Consider the following 12,697-nt stretch of genomic DNA (forward strand, 5'->3'; position numbering starts at 1 on the left):
GAGGTCATCTAGTCCAACCCCTTGCTCAAAGCAGGACCAACCCCCAGACTGATTTTTGCCCCAGTTCCCCCAATGGCCCCCTCAAGGATTGAGCTCACAACCCTGGGTTTAGCAGGCCACTGCTCAAACCACTGAGCTATCCCTCCCCCTAGGCCCCCCCCCTTTTTTTTTTTTTTGGCTAGGCAGAAAGCTCTAATGCACATTTCCATCTCATGATTATCTGGGGTGTTTCATGATTTTTTTTTTTTGGACTGTTTGCAGCTGGCAATACCAGGAGAAAGGACTTGACAAAGGCCACTGAGTGAGTCAATGGCAGAGCCAGGAACAGACCCCAGGAGTCCTGCTTCCCACCCCCCTCTTCTAAACACTCCCCTCCCAGAGTCCTGCACTAAGCACTAGGTCACACTTCCCTCTCTGAGAGTGCCCCATAACCCAGGACATCCTGGCTGCTCTGGCCCCAGGCCCTGTTAAGTAGGCCACACACCCTGTGCTGGAAGACAATTGGTAGGGTCGCCCTTCACTGAAGGAAGTGAACAACTGGAGAGGTTTCCTGCCTGCTCTGGACAGAGCCAGGAGCAAGGCTTGGCAGGGTCAGCAGCTGCGACGGCTCTCTCCAGAGGCAGGCCTGGGAAGGAAAGGGTTAGCGAGCGCTGGCGGAGACCTCTGCAATGAACCGGACGCGTCCGCCCACACCCACGTGTGGGGTAAGCTGGCACTGAGCAAGCAGCATCAGAAATCCTGAGTGCGCGTGTGTATGTATAGACTCTGTGTGTGTGTGTGTAGACAGTGCATGTGTGTGTGGCGTCACAACAGCCACCTGGCACCATCCCCTCAGCCAGCAGCATAAAGAGCTGGCGTGTGCCTGAGGGGCACGGGCCCACGTGACTCCCTCTCTCCGCCGACGGTCCCGGGGGGACAGACACTTTGTTCAGGATGCTGCTGTTGTTCCCATTGTGAAGTGAAAGCCAAACCCAGCAGTTTCTTTAGTCACCAGCTGGAGCTGAGAGGCTGTGAGCGGCTTGTGGGGCTCCCTCCGCACGGCCTCCATGCCGTGGGTCTGGCAGCGAGACAGGGAGCCCCGGGAGGCTCTTTTGGGGGGAACCAACGATGAATGTCTGTCTCCGGTCGGCATGAGGATGCGGCAGTGACTGGGGCATCGCACGGTGAGTGCTGTGGCACTGGCTGCCCTTCGAAGCCAGGAGGTTGCCTGGGTTTGATTTTTCCATCTCTGGTCTGGCGGCACTGGCACCCAGGGGGGCAAGCGGGGGTAGGGAGGTCCCAATGGGATGTCGGGAGGGTTGGGGGAAGCCCCTGCAGCCTGGGTTTACATCTGCCTGGAGGTGACGGGAGGAGCTCTGTGCCGTACAACACGTTCCTGCTGGCACTGCCCTCTGGGCCACTCCCTGCCCACACCTTGCCCCTCTGGCAGGCGGGGTGGCCCAGAGGGGAGCACAGGACCCCGATGGCAAAAGGCCAGGGGCCAGCCTGCTCACAGGGTCTGCAGTGTGAATCTGGCAGAGCTCCACTGGAGTCACTCGGGTGTGCCCAGATGTCAGTGGGGGTAGAGTCTTTCTGAGTGACTGCCCAGCCCTACCAAGAGCCCCCTGTGCCCTGATGCAGAGCCAGCCGCGTGGTTCTGTCACCAAGTGGGAAGCCCCCTGCCCCAGGGCGGAGCAGGCCTTGCGCCCACCCAGCTCTCCTCTCCCCACTTCGACCTGGCCCTTCCCGTCTGCCTTCCTGGCAGAACCTGTGGGCAACCTTGCCCAAGGCACATGCTGTGTCTGGGACGTGGGGATCCCCAGGGTGAACGTGTGACAGGATGTGAGCAGTGAGAAACTCCCAAGCCCTGCAGCTCCCAGTGTCTCTCCAGGCAGGGCGTTTCCCTGGCTCTGGCCGGCAGGGTGTGGCATGGGGAGGCAGCCCCACAGCCTGGCTCACTGTGGAGGTTCCCGGTGTCACTATGGGACTCTGCAATGTGTGTTCCTGACTGGGCTGGCCGTGCCCCTGGTAGTACGCCACGGGCAATCACTCACTACGGGCAGTGATGTGCTGGGGAGAAAGCCTGGCAGGAAGTGAGAAATGGACTCAGTAAGTGGCTTTCTTAGTCCCGAGGAAGCTGAGGCAGATTGGAGAGCAGGGCTAGTTGTGCTCACTGGAGAGGCAGCATGCTTCAGCAGGAGACTGGGAGAGGCAGGACTCCTGGATTCTGCCACTCACCTGCTCTGTGATCTTGGTCAAGTCTTTTAGGCAAAAATTTTCAATTATTAATTATTTGTCTTCAGACTCGCACCGTAAGGCAGGTATCAGGGGCTCATCATGCTGGGCACTGCCCTGAGCGAGAGACGGTCTCTGCCCCAGTGAGCTCACAATACAAATAAATAAGACAGGACCGGGGAAACTGAGACACAGAGAAGGCAGTGACTCACGGCCACAGCAGTAAAGATCCCAGCTCTTCCAAATCCCAGTCCAGTACCCTAGCCACGCAGAAAGTGTTGCAGGTTGGCTATGCAGAAATGGAGGCACCCAAAATCACTGGTCACTTCTGAAAATGTTGGCCCAAGCCTTTCCATGCCCAATTCCCCCACCTGTAAAATGCAGGCACTGCTATGGGGCGTGCCCTCCTGCCAGAAGGGGTCGGGGGATTTCAGCGCCTGTGTGTTTGCAAAGCTTGTGGAGGTCTTGAGTGAAAAGCGCTGCCAGGGCACAAGCTGTTCCTGCTCACTGAACGCCAGCCCGTGGGTGGGCATCCGCTCTGCTTGGCCTGCCGGGAGCTCCCTTTGCTGCCCATTTGGCACGTGATCCGTATCGCTGCTGCCATGGTTTGCTCTTCACATGTCTGCAGATACTAACGTTGGGGGACGTTCCCATCGGCTTGATACCGTTTGTTCCCCCCCCCATGCTTACCAAGGCGAGGCGCTTCGTTCGGATGTTTGCTCTGAAGACATATTTCTGGTACCCCTGGGGCATTTAGATCTGGAGGTCTAGTCCGCACCATGCGCCACCCCTGTAAGTTACAGATGTGGGATTATTAATGCCCTGGCATGCCTGACGGGAGAGATGTGGGGTGCTGGGGTGCTCACACCCTCTCATAGTACGGCCCTCGTTTGAATACAGAGATTGCCTGGATGCTGGATGCCTCCCCCTTCCATTCACCCCCAGGCAGCCACGGCGATTGCATGTGGCTAAGCAGGGAAGGGGCATGTGGACTTTAGCTTCCTTTAATACCATCTGGTGTTAAACCAAGGGAGCTCCCGGCATGCCACAGACCCCAGACGAGTCGGGGCGAGAATGTCAGTGGGAACTGCACTGTCTGGGACAGAGCTAGACAATACCCGGAGACCGCCCCCCTGCAAATGCCCGAACCACATCACCCATCCAACCCCAGGAATGTCATTTTTGCCCTATAACGCCTCTGCACTGATACTGTCCACCCAGGTCCTTGCACAGCTCCATCCACATAACATGGGCTCAGCCAGACTTGCCTAGTGCCTCGTCCACAAGCCCATCCTCCCTCCTGCTGCTAGCTGATGCCTAGGTTAACAGGACTCCCTCCACGCCAGAAGGACACTCTTTATGCCACTTCACTGCCACCCACGTTTGCCCATACACCCGCCTCCCACCGTGCTGGCGTGCGGCCCAAATTATCACCATGTCTTACATCTGGGGAAACTGAGGCCAGAAATCATTCTCCCCCGCCACCATGGAAGCCCGGCTGCTCTCGGTATGTCACTCTGGGTGATCTCAGGGACGCTGACTGGTGAGGAGCTGCTGTTTCGGGGAGATGCTGGGAATGGCTCTCTCAGGTTTCAGCGCTCTGCTGGGCTGAGTCACTTACCAGAATGCTGAGTAACTAGATACACTGTAGGGGATGACACCAGAGCCAGCCGACCACAGAGCCTCTCAAGGAGTGGAGAGCTTGTTGGCCCCATCCTCCTGCACTCACATCCCCCAGCCCCCTGGAGTCAGGCCCAAGCCCTGGATCCACAGCAGCACCATGGGGTGGTTGTGAGTTTTGCAAGATCTGCAGAGATCAGCTTCCACCTGTGCAGCACCCCAGGCCAGTGGCTCAAGCCAGGGGCTCCCCTTCCAGCTGTACTGCTGATGTGTTGGCTGCCCCCCTGGCAGACACACTGGGCAGCAGGAGCAGAGTGGACAGGGCACCGGGGCAGGAGACCGGGCACCAAGTCATGACAAAGGAAGGGAACACCCAAGCCACAAGGTGCCTCAATTCCCCCCTATCCCTAGAGGCCCAGCTGAGCAGGGCGAGGGGGACAGACCCTTACCCTGATTGCTGGGTGAAGGAGCAGGCCTCTCAGCTGCTGAGATCGGCACTGCCACGCAGGTGCCAAGGCGCCCGGGGGGGGAGGGTCTGAGCTTCCTGCATAGCTCACTCTAAGCCCTCGGAGGCCTCCAGTCCGCTCAGGACTTGGACAGAAGATCTCTGGGCTGAGCCAGCTGCTCGAACCCTCCCACCCCGTCTGGCTGGGGCCTGCAGTGCATTCCAGCAGCATCTCACCACAGCAGGACTACCCATAAGTGGGACTAGAACAGTGTGTTGTGGGGCAGGAAGGCTGGGCGTGTGGTTAATGCCCAGCCTGGTGGCAGGGCAAGGGTGGGTTCTGTTCCTGGCTGGTGCCCCGGAATGCAGTGGGCCGTGTTCTGGTGCCACACGTCCTGTCTGAGCTGGAGACTTTCCTTGGTTGGTCTAAGCCTTTATTTTCAGGCCTGGTTCTCTGAAAACTTTACTAGCAGAGCAGACTAGACCCAGAACACAGGCCTGGCCAGCCCAGATCAGACCAGAGAACATCTAGCCAGTATCCTGGCTCTGAGAGTGCCCGGCACCAGCTGCTTCAGAGGAAGGTGGAAGGATTCATCCCACCATGGATAATTATGGAACAGCCTGCTCAAAGAGGAGTTTCTTCCTGACCCTGTTGTTAGAGGATGGCTCAGGCCCTGAAGCAGGAGGGTTATAGCCCTATTTTTTAACCCATAATGTACCTGGGTCTGTTCTCATTATCAATCCCTCTTTGACTCCTACAGGGCTCTTGACCTCAGTGGTATCCAGTTGCAGTGAGTTCCTCAGGCCAGTTATGCACCGTGTAAAATAAATATTTCCTTGCATAAATTGGGCAGCATATGCCCCCATGGGAGACAGCGCTGCTATTGCTCCCTGCGTAGTGCTGCAGAGGTGCATAGCCCCATGGAGTCCCTGCCCCAGAGAGCTGACAGGCCATGAGAACGACAGGAGGTGGGGGAGGCGATGGGGCAGGACAAGGACAGAGGCACACTGATCACGTGGTCCTTTGGGAGCCGGCTCTGTTCCTGAACAGCCCCAGGTATTCAGTGCTGTGTACAAAAGAGCAGAATTGCTCAGCACCTGGAAGACAGTGGATGAAAGTGGGGAAGGGTATCGGGTAGGGATGGGGGTGCAGAGGGGGATTGGGAAAGGATGAGCTGGAGGCAACATGGGCAGAAACAAAAAGCAGGTTGTGATGGGATCTTGCATGGGCTGCTGGGGGTTGGTCTGGCAATGCAGGAGTTTGCAAAGGTGGGGGGGACTGTATAGATGTGAGGGGAGGGATGCTGGAGGAGATCTGCCTTTGGAGTTCAAGGCTGCAGGTGGTGCAGGATCTGCTCTCTTGTGGTGGCTGCCAGGCCAGGCCCATCCCAGGGCTGTAGCAAAGCTATGAGGGTGCCTGGTTGAGTCACCTTGGGGATTGAACCTGGGCCCATTGGAGCTCAGAGTATGAGCCTTGAGAGCTTGAGCCTAGAGATAGGCCCAGGGGCTCAGCAGCAGCCTCAGAAGACATAGTCCAGCCAAAGCTGGGGCATGGGAGTAGCAGTGTTAGTGACAGTTCCACTGGCTTGGTAACAGGAAGGGGGACGTGGCATTGAGCCTGTCCTGGCGGGGAATCAGGGTTCCCATGAGCCAGGCAGGCCCCTGTGGGGCAAACAGCATCTCTGTGTGGGTCTAGCCCGCAAGGTACTGCTGCTGGCTGCACTGGTCAGGCCAGGGCAGAGGGCACCAGAGCAGGAAGGGAGGCAGGATCGGGACAGAGTGGAAGGAGATCAGGATGCAAGGGGAGGGGCCAGGGGATTGGAGCAGAGAGGGGCCAGGGGATTGGAGCAGAGTAGGGATGGGGAAATCAAAGACGGGGGCAGAGGGAGTGCAGGGGGACCAGAGCAGAAGGAATACTTGGAAATAGAAGAGGAGGAGGAGTCCAAGCACAGCGGTCGATGTGTCCCTGGTGTGACCCTGCTGAAATCTCCAGCGTTCCTGGGGTGAGTGGGGCCCACGGGTATATGACTGTGCGTTAGACGGCTTCTGTTACCCTGATGCTGCACAAGCAGGTGATTCCTGGCCCCCGCCAGTCTTAGTGCTCTGTGTCAGGGAGTGGCTGCACCTGGCTAACGGGGCCTGGCCTGGAACAAAAGCAGCATTTAGCTGGGTCAGTGTGTCTAATTCTGGCCTGGCAGTGTCAGAGGAGCAGGCCCCGATCGCTGGGAGATGGATTATAAATAACCTGCTGAGATGCAAAGTCTTTCCTGCTCCAGCCCTGCGCCACAGCCCAGCGCACAGGAAAAAGGTGTTTCCGGCCACAGTTTGAGGCTGCGAGCGCCAGGCCAGATGGTACTATGGAGAGAGAAAGTGGGGAGTGGGTGATATACGATCCTCACCCGTTCTGGGGAGGGCTCTTTAAAAGCAGGAGTAACAGCTTGTTGGACCATCCCCCGGGGAAGGTGGGGTCGTGAATGGCTGAAACCAGGCAGATCTTGCCCAGCCCCTTGCTCAGCCTGGATCCTTCTCCCAGTCCCACCCCAGGGCCTCAGGATAGGGGATGCTGGATCTGCGCTGTGATTTGTTCCTGAGCTGCATGTCAGTCACACAGAACCTCTCTCTGCAGGTGCTGTGTCACTGGCCTTGGGATGGGACGGGAGTTGCCAGTGCTTTGGTTCACAGATCAAAGGAGCTATGTGGTTTCGCTGCAGCTCCTGCCAGCCTGTCATGGGGCTGCGTGCACTCCCCACTGCCACAGCGCTAATGGCCACTGGGGAGTGCTGACTCCCTACTTTCTCTGCAGCTGGATGCATGCTGTCCTAAACTTGAGCTGCTTCATGGGATTTTTGTGGTTCAGGCAGTGCTTGATTTGTGCCAGGGCCGAGCCCCAGCACTTCTAGGCTTGGCAGTTCAGAGCCCCGACACTTCCGGGCCTGGCAGGTCAGAGCCCCGGTGCCTCTGGGCCTGGGAGGTCAGAGCCCTGGCACCTCTGGGCTTGGCAGGTCAGAGCCCTGGCACCTCTGGGCCTGGCAGGTCAGAGCCCCGGCACCTCTAGGATTTCTGCATCAGTTATGAATGTAAAAAAATGGCTTGAGCCCCAGCACCTCTCATTACAAATTAAGCACTGGTTACACTACAGGAGACCCAGACAGGGACATAGGAGCTTCAGAGATGGACGTCACAGCCATAGGCTTGCTCCTTCCCTACCAGGGGCTAAGCCCCCTGTCTCTGCAGCGCCCAGGGAGCACTCCTCGAGGATGGGAGATGGATTGCCGTGCTAACAGCCGCTGGACCAAAAGGCTTCAGTTTCACAGCAGGCGTGGAGGGGGGCCCAGTAACAAATCCAGCCACCTCCCGAGCCCTGTCTGCACTGCTGCTGAGACCACCGGTAGGGTCAAACCAGTGCTGGTAGCAGTGGGAGATTTCCCAGAGAGCACTGCAGCCGGCACATAAATAGCTAATGGTTCCTGCATTAGCAGAAGGAAACGCAACCTCCCTGTTGATTTGCTCACTGTAACATAAGAACATAACATAAAAGCCAGCTGGTATCCCAGAATGCCATGGGCACGAGAGGGGCCTCAGTGCACCCGAAGAGAATCCCCTTGCAGGGGACTGCAACAGGAATTGTCTTGATTAGAAATCCTAGAGCGTTGCATAGTAAGTGCCAATGGCTCTGTGCTCTGAACCAGGGCTGGTCAATGCTCTGGTATTTTCCAGAGGGGTTAGCAGTGGAAAGTGCCTGTAAGTTCCCAGCCTGGCCACTCCCCAGGGCAGGGGAATTTCCTAGTGCTTGGTGGTGTCTGGTTTAACATAGCCCCAGTTATGGGCTCCCACCCCTTCTCTCGGGAAGGCCGTTCAGAGACCACATGGATCTCATTGTCTCAGGGGCTTGGCCGGAGTGTGTTGGAGCCACAACCTCTGAGCTCTGTTTTGGGGAGACGCAAAGTGTGGGATTTATGGTGCATGGACCCAGGAGTCGAGGTATAAATTGGTATAAAAAGTTAGGAGCAGGCCCTGGAGTTCCCACACCCAGGCCCAAGCTGCTGGGAAGTCCAGCCAGGCACTGATCAGGAACTGATGAATGAAACCTCCTAGGGTTGGACTGCATCTCCCGCAGTGCGTACAGCTTAGTGTATTGTGTCTATCCAGCCACGCATCTCCCACAGGAGCAGCAGGGACACAGGTGGGGAATCAGTGCCAGGGGGCAACAAGCTGGAATGGTGCCGGCAGAGTGGCCTGTGAAATGGCTACTCCTGCTGTTTATTTGCATTCATTAAGTAGGGATATTAAGGAGGGAATCAGAACCAGCCAGGCCTTTGTTTGTATTTTTGGTGCAGTTTCGGGCTCACTCGATAGAAGGAGCTGGTATCTCACTGAAACTCCAGGCTGGCCCTTCCCCTTTGGTTACAGCCCCAAGCCCACAGAGCCCAGTGTGTCAGCAAAGCTTGGGCTGGGGAGCAATGGAGCCAGCTGCAGGTCAATTTCCTCTGCCTTGGAGGAATTAAACCATGTGAAGAAGGGTTTGGAAGCCAGGCACCCTGCTGCCAGCTCCTCCTGGTGGGCTGTGACTCAGCCGGGAGAGCAGAGGCAGCACAGGGTGTTTATTGATTTGCTCAGAAAAGCTGGGTAGCTATCCCTGGTCAGCCCAGCCAGAAGGGTATGCAGCAGCAGCTGAGTAGCTAAGTAATTTAACCTAGAGCCCACTTTCCCCACCTGTGTCTATCCAGTCAGGCTCCTGCATTGGAGCCCAGGAGATTGTGGCCTGGCTGGGAGCTGATCCCAGCTCTCCAACGTGCTGGGGTGACGTGTCCCTCACAGTTCCATAGGTCATAGAGCAGATGTGTGAGTGAGGAATAGTGGCCTGTGGTTGCCACCCACCACCAGACTGGGGGGGGCAGCCCCAAGCTCCATGGTCTGCCCTGTGTCCTAGCCGGGCTGGGATAACGTGGTGTGGCAGCACCTGAGGATGCAGTGTGCATAGTCCAGATGGCCGTCCCTGTGAGGACATAGTGTCGCCATGTGGGTCGCTGTCCCATGGAACAAACACAGGGATATGGTGACCGCACAGGGCACACTGCCAGCTGGACACTGGTGCTGCCACTGCCCCTGCAGCTGGCCCCAGAACTCCTCTCTGTGACGCCAGAGCCCCCTGGCAGCTGGGATGAAAGGGCCTAGTGCCTTGACATCCTGTTAATGAGCATTCCCCTCCCCCACCCCCAAACAGCAGTTTGGAATTGGCTGGGTGCATTATAGACTGGTCCTTGACTTCCCCAGAGCACCAGTGGCTATGATGGGATCCTATACAGGTTTGATGGGCCATTCCAGGGGACTATTTGAATTTCATTTCCCTGGTACGTGCATTCGGAGCCAAATAATTTTACTTTGATCAATACTAGAAAACTGTCAAAAGAGCCAGGGGCTTGCAGAGACCAGTCGAGACCAAGCCTGGGTGACCCAAGGGAGCGTTTAGTGGACCCAGCCTAATGGAACAAGGAGCAGAGAGGCTTATACTCTTGAAGGTGACAATCATGCTGTAGCACCATGTAAAGTTTTGACACCTGGTTTGCGTGGGGTTAACCTGTGAGCAGCAGCTGTGGCTAAGGATGATTCTCGGTCAGTGATGAGGCAGAACAAACTTGACTGGGGATCTGCACACAGCAGTGGGATCTGCTTGGCCTCTTCTAAAAAGAACTGCACCGCATCTAGGAGTAAGCATTTCTCCAAGATCTAACTTGCATTTAGAAAAACAAATGGTGCGAGACCATCCGTAATGGCACTCCTTGGGGACTCCCACCCATGTAACAGTTACACGTCCAGAAGTCAGGATACTAATCTAAAATTTTAGGTCCCAAAGATTCTGCTGAAAACTTCCCATGGCGATTAGGCATTCCAGCAAGATTTCCAGCACTTCGTGTTTTGAATAGGCTGAAAATCCCACAGCCAGAGGCTCTGTCATGGAGGATATTGGACTCCTCTGATTGTGGACAAAGGTCTGATGTTGCTTTCCCCGGAGCCAATGTGCATTGTGCCAGTGATTTTAAAGGGACAAGATTGGACCCCGAGGCAGGGAGTGAGGAGCCAGTAAGTATTTAGAATACAATAAGACAGTGAAGGGGACTAGGAGGGGCCGGGGCTGAGTTTATGACTGGGGCCTGGGTGTCGGTTCATGTTTTATTCAGTTCTGTTTGAAGATGGACTCTGCCTGCAGTTGGTTAGGGAGGAATAGATGCTCTAAGCAGATGCTGGCCTGCATGGGGAAGTGCTGTTGGGTGGAGATGGGTGAATCACTGTCATGATCGCTGCTACTGCGACTCATCCCTTGCTCAGCGCTTGGCTGGCTGTTGGATCAAGCAGGAGCAGTTCTCTCGGGTGAGGCGGTGCTTTTACTGAAACCCTGTTCTTCGCCCGCCCCTGCGGAATCAGGCTGCTGCCTGGAATGGCTCTCAGGCTTGCTGGCCTTCGTAGCTCCCTGGAAGAGGGGAAGTGCTCCTAGCTTTACATCACAGCAGGGCTTCCTGCCGGCGGGGTCCCTACTCCCTGCAGTACACTGTCCAGCAGGAACCAGCATCTACCTGGGGTGACGCTAACCCATTGGGAATGGAGGCTGCTGTACACACTACATGGATACTTAGGTGGGCCCACTGGCAGTTAGGCACCTAAATACCTTTGAGGATCTGGGCCTTAGGCCCACTCTCACTGCCTGAGATGAGAGACCGTGAGGCCCAGCGACAGCATCCGGCCCTTTGTGCTATGTGAGATAACACCCCTCCACGGGGGAGTCCAGGAGAAGCCTGATTAGGATCTGTTATCAGGTGGCAGCTGGGAAAGTGCTGCCTGTCCCACCCTTCCAGCAGCTCTTCCCCTTCCTGCCCTGGGCAGGTGGAAAAGCAATCAGGAGTGGAAAGTACCCTCCTGGGAGGGCGGGAGAGTTTGGGGTCCCTTGATTTGCAGGCTTGATCAACTAATTAAGAGAACAGCTTATTTTCAGTGCAATGAGAAACCCCAGAGTGAAATTCACAAATGGCCCAGCCCTGTTCTGGAGGCTTCCTATGGAACAGCTGGGCCCCAGGCTTATCTCCACCAGCGAGGACATGCTACCGTCTAAGCATCCCTTTCTACGCTGGAGGTTTGAACAGGGTTAGCTAACATGGGTCTAACCACCAGCCGAGGCAAGCCTAGGATAGAGCACAGGGTCACCTGCAGACCATGTCCTGGACCAAACCTCTCTGGAGCATCCAGTTAGCATTTGCGCGCACACACACACACACACACACACACAGGTCAGGTGGCTGTGCTTTGGGGAAAGCACATCTCAGTGGCTGGCTGACAGCAGAGCTGCTGGGGTGATGACCCTGTATTGGGGAAAAGGAGATTCTGATACTGAATTGTTACTTTGGGGCTGTTAGCTGAGGATGGCCTTTGGGTGCTGGACTGGGCTCTGCCCTGCTAGAGGCTCTGCCATAGTCTTATGTTCACTTAGGTCCAGTTTCCCCTTTGATTTTCAGCACCCCTGGAAGGAGTGGCCTCTCAGAGGCTCACCTGGAGGGGTGTCTCCCCTAGTCAGACCTGTGCTATCACCTGCCAGGAGATGGAAGTCTGGGTGATTTCAGAGCTTGTTTGTGCCCTTTATGGGGTGCCCTGGGAACTCTACCCTTGGCCATCTAGCAAAGCCTGTAGTATATTGGTGCCCACTGCAGGCCCTCAAAAATCATGAGTTGGGCCCTGAAAATCATGAGAGAGGCTTAAAAATCAGGGGATTTTACACACAGGAAATATTGGGTGCTGTTTTTTTTTCTTTTTAAGCCACTAGGAGTCACATTTATAAGCTGCTTCTGCAGCCAAGAGGGATGGAAACCTTTTAATAAAAATAAAGCAGAGATTGTCCTGGAATCACCTGACTCCAGGAGCTGGGACTTCAAGAAAAGCACCTGCTATCCTGAGACTTGCACTAGCACAGTGAGAATTGGTGGCATAGTAGGCTAGATGTAGCCCAGGTGGGTGCCCTTAGACCCAGTAAAGATAGTGGGAACAGGCAGTTCAGCTGAAATGCAGCCCTGAGGCTAGTGACTGGATCCTGTGACCAGCTGATGGCTGGTCAGGGACTGTGTGAGATGAGTTGGTGGGTCTCAGACCAAGAATAAGTGGGGTGAATGAGCCTGTTGCTGGCAGCTCAGCCGAGGTGCCCCATGGAGACTGAGTTTCCCCTGTTCCCTGCCTAGGAGTGACTGCTCCAGCCCAGGCCTAGGGCACAGGGAGGGCAGTAGCTTGAAGTCCAAGACCCATGATTGGTTTCCTATACACTACTTATGACAGCTGGAATTCCTGTCTGTGGCTCATGGCCCATCAGTGTCACCTTCTAGCCAAGGCTTTTGAAGCCTATTGCACATGTTAATGAACTAAACCTCACATGCCTCATGA

At 56.0% G+C, this 12,697-nt stretch overlaps 1 protein-coding gene across 1 annotated transcript in view; it reads left to right on the forward strand.

Moving 5' to 3' along the window:
- The first annotated feature begins 751 nt into the window (after positions 1-751).
- NAV1 (neuron navigator 1) overlaps positions 752-12,697 on the forward strand; it is a 287,493-nt gene continuing 275,547 nt past the window's right edge. The window contains 1 exon segment of the mRNA XM_030561175.1: positions 752-1,163. The gene's annotated coding sequence lies outside the window, so the exon portion shown is untranslated.

This window comes from Gopherus evgoodei, chromosome 4, assembly GCF_007399415.2.
Source record: "Gopherus evgoodei ecotype Sinaloan lineage chromosome 4, rGopEvg1_v1.p, whole genome shotgun sequence".
Lineage (NCBI taxonomy): Eukaryota > Metazoa > Chordata > Testudines > Testudinidae > Gopherus > Gopherus evgoodei.